Here is a 7257-nt window from a genome sequence, read left to right as displayed (position 1 = left end):
TGTGCATCATTTGGGTGTATGCCCAAAAATGGTATTGCTGGGTTTTGAGGTAGATTGATTCCCAATTTTCTGAGAAAGTGCCACACTGATTTCCAAAGTGGCTGTACAAGTTTGCACTCCCACCAACAGTAGAGGAGTGTTCCCCTTGCTCCACATCCTCTCCAACATAAGCTGTCATCAGTGTTTTTGATCTTAGCCATTCTGACAGGTGTAAGATGGAATCTCAGAGTCGTTTTGATTTGCATTTCCCAGATGGTTAATGATGCTGAGCAATTCCTTAAACATCTTTCAGCCATTTAAGATTCTTCTGTTGATAATTTTCTGTCTAGCTGTAGCTCATTTTTTAAGTGGATTGTTTGGTATTTTGATGTAAAGTTTTCTGAGTTCTTTATATATTTTGGAGATCATCTCTCTGTCAGATGGGGGGTGGTGGTGGTGAAATCTTTTCCCCTTCTGTAGGCTGCCGTTTTGTCTTATTGACAGTGTCCTTTGCCTTGCAGAAGCTTCTCAGTTTCAAGAGGATCCATTTATTAGTTGTTGCTCTCAGTGTCTGTGCTACTGGTGTTATATTTAGGAAGTGATCTACTGTGCCAATGAGTTCAAGACTACTTCCTACTTTCTCTTCTATCAGGTTCAGTGTAACTGGATTTATGTTGATGTCTTTGATCCACTTGGACTTGAGTTTTGTGCATGGCATTGGATAAGGATCTATCTGCAATCTTCTGCATGTTGATATCCAGTTATGCTAGCACCATTTGTTGAAGATGCTTTCTTTTTTCCATTGTACAATTTTGGCTTCTTTGTCAAAAATCAGGTGTTTATAGGTGTGTAGATTAATGTCTGTCTTCAATTTGATTCCATTGATCTGTGTGTCTGTTTTTATGCCAATATCAAGCTGTTTTTATTACTATAGCTCTATAATGGAGCTTCAAGTAAAGGGATAGTGATGCTTCCAGAGGCTCCTTTATTGTACAGGATTGTTTTGGCTATCCTGCATTTTTTGTTTTTCCATATGAAGTTGAGTATTGCTCTTTCCAGTTCTGTGAAGAATTGTGTTGGGATTTTGATGGGGATTGAATTGAATCTGTAAATTGCTTTTGGTAAGATTGGCATTTTTACTATGTTGAGCCTACCTATCCACGAGCATGGAAGATCTTTCCATTTTCTGATACCTTCTTCAATTTATTTCTTCAAAGCCTTAAAGTTCTTGTCATACAAGTCTTTCACTTGTTTTGTTAGAGTTAACCCTAAGATATTTTATGTCATTTGTGGCTATTGTAAAAGGTGATGTTTCCCTGATTTTTTTCTCAGCCCATTTCTCATTTGTATGTAGGAGAGCTATTGATTTTTTTAAAGTTAATCTTGTATCTCACCACATTACTGAAGGTGTTTATCAGCTGTAGGAGTTTCCTGGTAGAATTTTGGGGGTCACATATATACACTATCATGTCATCTGCAAATAGTGAATATTTAACTTCTTCCTTTTGTTGTCTTATTGCACGAGCTAGAATTTTGAGTGCTATATTGGATAGCTATGGAAAGAATGGACAGCCTTGTCTTGTTCCTGATTTTAGTGGAATTGCTGTGAGTTTCTCTCCATTTAAGTTGATGTTGGCTGTCACCTTGCTGCATATTGCCTTTATTATGTTTAGGTATGTTCCTTGTATCCCTGATCTCTCCAAGACCTTTATCATGAAGGGTTTTGGATTTTGTCAAAGGCTTTTACAACATTTAATGAAATGATTATGTGTTTTATTTTTCTATCAGATTTTTGTATGTTGACCCATCCCTGAATCTCTGGGATAAAGCCTACTTGATCATGGTGGGTGATTTTTTTTTTTGATGTGTTCTTGGATTCTGTTTGCCAGTATTTTATTGAATATTTTTGCATCAATGTTCATGAGGGAGATTGGTCTGTAATTCTCTTTCTTTGTTGCATCTTTGTGTAATTTGGCTATCAGGGTAACTATAGGCTCATAAAAAGAGTTTGGCAATGTTCCTTCTGTTTCTATTATGTGGAACAATTTGAGGAGTAGTGGTATTAGTTCTTCTTTAAAATTATGGTAGAATTGAAACCATCTGGTCTTTTTTTTTGATTGGAAGACTTTTAATAAATATTTCTATTTTGGGGGGAGGATGTTATAGGTCTATTTAAGTTGTTTATCTGGTCTTGACTTAATTTTAGTATAAATGGTACCTATTCAGAAAATTGTCTATTTCTTTTAGATTTTCCAATTTTGTGGAGTACAGGTTTTTGAAATATGACCTGATGATTCTCTGAATCATCTCAGTATCTGCTATTATGTCCCCTTTTTCATTTCTGATTTTGTAAATTTGGATATTCTCTCTTTGCCTTTTGGTTAGTTTGGATAAGTGTTTGTCTATCCTGTTGATTTTCTCAAAGAACCAACTCTTTGTTTCATTGATTCTTTGTATTGTTCTCTTTGTTTCTATTTTATTAATTTCAGCCCTCAATTTGATTATTTCCTGTCATTTACTCCTCCTGGATGAGTTTGTTTCTTTTTGTTCTAGAGCTTTCAGGTGTTCTGTTAAGTTGCTAGTGTGAGATTTCTCCAAATTCTTTATGTGGGCATTTACTGCTATGAATTTTCCTCTTAGTTCTGCTTTCATAGTGTCCCAAAAGTTTGGAAATGTTGTACATTCATTTTTATTGAATTCTAGGAAGTCTTTAATTTCTTTCTTTATTTCTTCCTTGACCCGGTGGTGATTCAGTTCAGTTTCTCTCTCTCTCTCTCTCTCTCTCTCTCTCTCTCTCTCTCTCTCTCTCTTTCTCTCTCTCTCTTTCTCTTTCTCTTTCTCTTTCTCTCTTTTCAGTTTTTTGAGGCAGGGTTTCTATGTACCCACTGTGGCTATCCTGGAACTCACTCTGTAGAACAGGCTGGCCTCTAACTTATGGAGATCTGCCTGCCTCTGCCTCCCAAGAGTTGGGATTACAAGCATATGCCACCATCAGTTTCTATGAGATTGTAGGCTTTCTGTAATTTGTGTTGTTGTTGAATTCTAACTTTAAGCCATAGTGATCCAATAAAATATAGGGGGTTAATCTAATTTTTTTGTATTTGTTGAGGTTTGCTTTGTTACTGAGTATGTGGTCAGTTTTAGAGAAGGTTCCATGAGTTGCTGAGAACAAGGTATATTCTTTTGTGTTTGAGTGGAATGTTCTATAGATGTCTGTTAAGTCCTTTTGAATTATAATGTCTGTTAGTTCCCTTATTTCTCTGTTAAGTTTCTGTCTGGCAGACCTGTCTGTTGGTGAGAGTGGGGTGTTGATATCTCCCACTATTAGTGTGTGGGAATTGATGTTTGATATAAGCTTTAGCAATGCTTCTTTTACAAATGTAGGTGCCTTGTATTTGGGGCATAAATGTTCAGAATTGAGACTTCATCTTGATGGATTTTTCCTGTGATGAATATGAAATGTCCTTCTCCATCTCTTTTGGCTAATTTTAGCTTGAAGTCTATTTTTATTAGATATTAGGATAGCTACACCAGCTTGTTTCTTAGGTCCATTTGATTGGAAAATTTTTCCCCAACCCTCTACTCTGAGTTAATGTCTGTCTTTGGAGTTGAAGTGTGTTTCATGTATGCAGCAGAGGGATGGATCTTGTTTTTGTACCCATTTTGTTAGCCTGTGTCTTTTTATAGGCAAATTGAGTCCATTGATGTTAAGAGGTATTTATGACCAGTAATTGCTAATTCTTATTTGCTGTGAAATGTTCTGTATGGCAAATGTGTTGCTAATTAGTCAATAAATAAAACACTGATTGGCCATTGGCTAGGCAGGAAGTGTAGGCGGGACAAGGAGGAAAATAAAGCTGGGAAGTGGAAGGCTGAGTCAGAGAGACACTGCCAGCCGCCACGATGAGAAACAGCATGTGAAGATGCTGGTAAGCCACGAGCCATGTGGCAAGGTATAGATTAATGGAAATGGATTAATTTAAGCTGTAAGAACAGTTAGCAAGAAGCCTGCCATGGCCATACAGTTTGTAACCAGTATAAGTCTCTGTGTTTACTTAGTCGGGTCTGAGCGGCTGTGGGACTGGCAGGTGAGAGAGATTTATCCTGACTGTGGGCCAGGCAGGAAAACTCCAGCTACACTTATTATCTTTTGGTGGTAGTGTGTGTGTGTTTCCCTTCTTTGGGATTTGCTGGTGTGAGATTATCTATTGCCTGTGTTTTAGTAGGTATAGCTAACTTCCTTCAGTTGAAGTTTTCCTTCTAATGCTTTCTGTAGGGCTAGATTTGTGGTTAGGTATTATTTAAATCTGGTTTTGTCATGGAATATCTTGTTTTCTCCATCTATAGTGATTGAAAGTTTTGCTAAGTATAATAGTCTGGGTTGGCATTCATGGTCTCTTAGTGTCTACAAAACATCTGTCCAGGATCTTCTGGTGTTCAGAATCTCCATTGAGAAGTCAGGTGAAATTCTCATAGGTCTGCCTTTATACTTGGCCTTTTTCCTTTGCAGCTCTTAATATTCTTCCTTTATTCTGTATGCTTAGTTTTTTGTTTATTATGTGGTCCAGTCTATTTGGTGTTCTGTATCTTCATAGGCAGGTTCTTCTTTAGGTTGGGAAAGTTTTTTTCTATGATTTTGTTGAATATATTTTCTGTGCCTTTAGGCTGGCATTCTTCTCCTTCTTCTGCCCCTATTGTTCTTAGGTTTGGTCTTTGCATGATGTCTCCATTTTTTGGATGTTTTATGTTAAGAATTTGTTGGATTTGACTTTTTCTTTGATCGATGAATCTATTTCCTCTATCATATCTTCATTGCCTGAAATTCTCTCTTCCGTCTCTTGTATTCTGTTGGTTATGCTTGCATCTGTAGTTCCTGTTCATTTACTCAGATTTTCCATTTCCAGAATTTCCTTGGTTTGTGCTTTCTTTATTGCCTCATCTTGAACTGTTTCCTTCACCTGTTTGATTGTTTTTTCTTGGCTTTCTTTAAGGGATTTATTGATTTCCTCCAATTTTTTGTTTTTTCTTCTCCTTCATTTCTTTAAGGGCATTTTTCATTTCCTCTTTAAGGGTCCCTATCATCTTCATAAAGTTATTTTTTAGGTCATTTTCTTCTGTTTCATCTGCGTTGGGATGTCCAGGTCTTGTTGTTGTAGGACCACTGGGTTCTGGTGGTGCCACATTGCTCTTTATGTTGTTGAATGTTCTTACACTGCTGTCTACCCATCTGGGTTTGGGGTAGTTATAGGTACAAGTGTTGATTCTTCCTCTAATTGGTGCATGTGGTGTCTGTTCCTCTGGAGGCCAGCCACTCTTCCTCCAATTGGTACAGGTGGAGCCTGTGCCTCCAGGGTCCTCTGATGCTGCTGGGGATGGTGGAGTAGCCTGACAGCAGGTGGCTTGCCTGCTGAATGGTTGCTGGGGATATACTTGCTATCCTTTCTCCTAATACTATGTTGTTACATAACATTTCTTGGTATGTTCTGATTGCTTTGGTCACTTTAAGAGGAATTCTTCCTTGTGGAAATTTGATCAGCAAAGGTAGATCGAACTAACTATAAATGAACACATGGTCATTATACGGTAAGAACTTGGAATAAGCCTTTTTTTATTTTATGATGTTTTGACATTTGGGGTTCTTGCAGGCTAGAGAGACTGTTTCTAACACAGTTAGTTAATTCCCAGAGTGAATAAACAAGTCATATGCAAATATGCCTTTCACATACAAACCGATGAATTCCAAGTCCACATCCCAACCATCTTCTTTAAAGGACACATACATCAAGCCAAATTTTTTCCTTGTTCAAAATCACCCCATTTGCTTTCTTTTGTTCAGGTGAAGTCTCTCTAGACATTCTTGAACCTCTTTGTACATCTTCCACAGGTAGTCAGTCTTTCAGATATCCACATCAGTTTCTAGCACCCTGAGGAAATAACACAATCATAGCCTCAGTTCCAGTGTGTTCCATTGGCCTGACATAATGTCTCTCCAAAGGACCATGACCCTGAATTGTTTTGGAGGGGTCCCCAAAATGTTCTGCAGCAGGAAGGCCATCCTTGCCCAAATTTAAAAAAATTTAAAGTATATGAAACAGAAGATAAAATATCATGAGGAATAGCCTTTCCTCCTCCTTTATTTCTGAATAATACTTAAGTTGTCAATCAACTCTTTCCACATAGATTCACCCTGAGAGTTATATGAAGTACCTGTGGTGTGGGTTACAGCATAATGTCAAAATTTCTGAAAAGGCTTGGCAGTGTATGCAGGACCATTATCAGTTTTCAATACTTTTCAGGGGCCTAAAATAGCAAAAGCCCTGGGTCAAAAGATGATAACTTCTTTTAACTGCTTCTCCTGATAAACAGAAAAATGAGCAATGAATAAGTGTCCACAATGACATGACCATATTTTAACTTCCCAACACTGGGGACATGAATGTGCCACATATGACTTGTCAATAATCCTTTGGGAGTCATGACATAAGAGGGTAGAGGCATGATATTAACTCTTACACGTGAAGGGCATTGCTTAAATATCCAGTGCGGCTGCTCTTGAATCGGCTGCTCTTGAATTAGTGAAGAACATTTTTATAGGTGCTGAGTCATATGGATGAAAGTGTGCATGAGGCTTTCATGCTTCCCTTAGGTTGTTAGATCCTAGGAAAAGAGAGCTCTCAAGGGAAATCTGCCTTGCATTACTTTCAGACAAAGGTCCTAGAAGATTAGACTGTAACCTAATATGGCCAAAATAATCTGGATTTTCTACATCTACAATTCCTGTTGAATTAATAAATCATGGATAGAGGTGCCTAGGGAAGGGATCCATTCTGTTTCTAGATGCTATACTGCCAGGACTGCATATTGTGAATCAGAAAATCAGTTCATAGGTTGAGGGTAATGGTGTAAAGCAATGTAAATTATGCATAATTCTATCTGTTGTACAGAAGCACCTGAGTGAGTAAAAATCAATGAAGCAGCTTTAGAAACCAGGGCACCCTACCGTCTCTTGTGGCATCTACAAATACTACATTGTAGAGGGCATCCGCTGAAGCTTTGTACTTTTAGGAAATAAAATAGCATATTTTGATGCAAAATCAGTAAGCTTGCTGTAAGAAAAGTAATTATCAATTTGAAAAGGATATACAGAAAAAGTCAGTGTTGACTCATCTGAAGTACTCATCAAAAATTCCAGCATTTTTATCATAAGGAATACAAATTTTTGGTGGCTGTTGTCCAAATAGTTGCTCTGTGTGAGACCTGGCCAGAATTATCAAGTAA

At 37.6% G+C, this 7257-nt stretch overlaps 1 long non-coding RNA gene across 1 annotated transcript in view; it reads right to left on the bottom strand.

Moving 5' to 3' along the window:
- Positions 1–5570: 5570 nt before the first annotated feature.
- The window catches only part of LOC128118162 (uncharacterized), a 68860-nt gene continuing 67173 nt past the window's right edge, over positions 5571–7257 (bottom strand). The window contains exon 3 of the long non-coding RNA XR_008221032.1: positions 5571–5903. This is a non-coding gene — a long non-coding RNA (uncharacterized LOC128118162). The remainder of the gene's footprint in view (positions 5904–7257) is intronic.

The sequence above is a fragment of the Peromyscus californicus genome, unplaced genomic scaffold (assembly GCF_007827085.1).
Source record: "Peromyscus californicus insignis strain IS unplaced genomic scaffold, ASM782708v3 Scaffold_22__1_contigs__length_63687245, whole genome shotgun sequence".
NCBI lineage: Eukaryota > Metazoa > Chordata > Mammalia > Rodentia > Cricetidae > Peromyscus > Peromyscus californicus.
The sequence above is the reverse complement of the archived record's forward strand: the minus strand, read 5'-3'. Positions and strand labels throughout refer to the sequence as shown.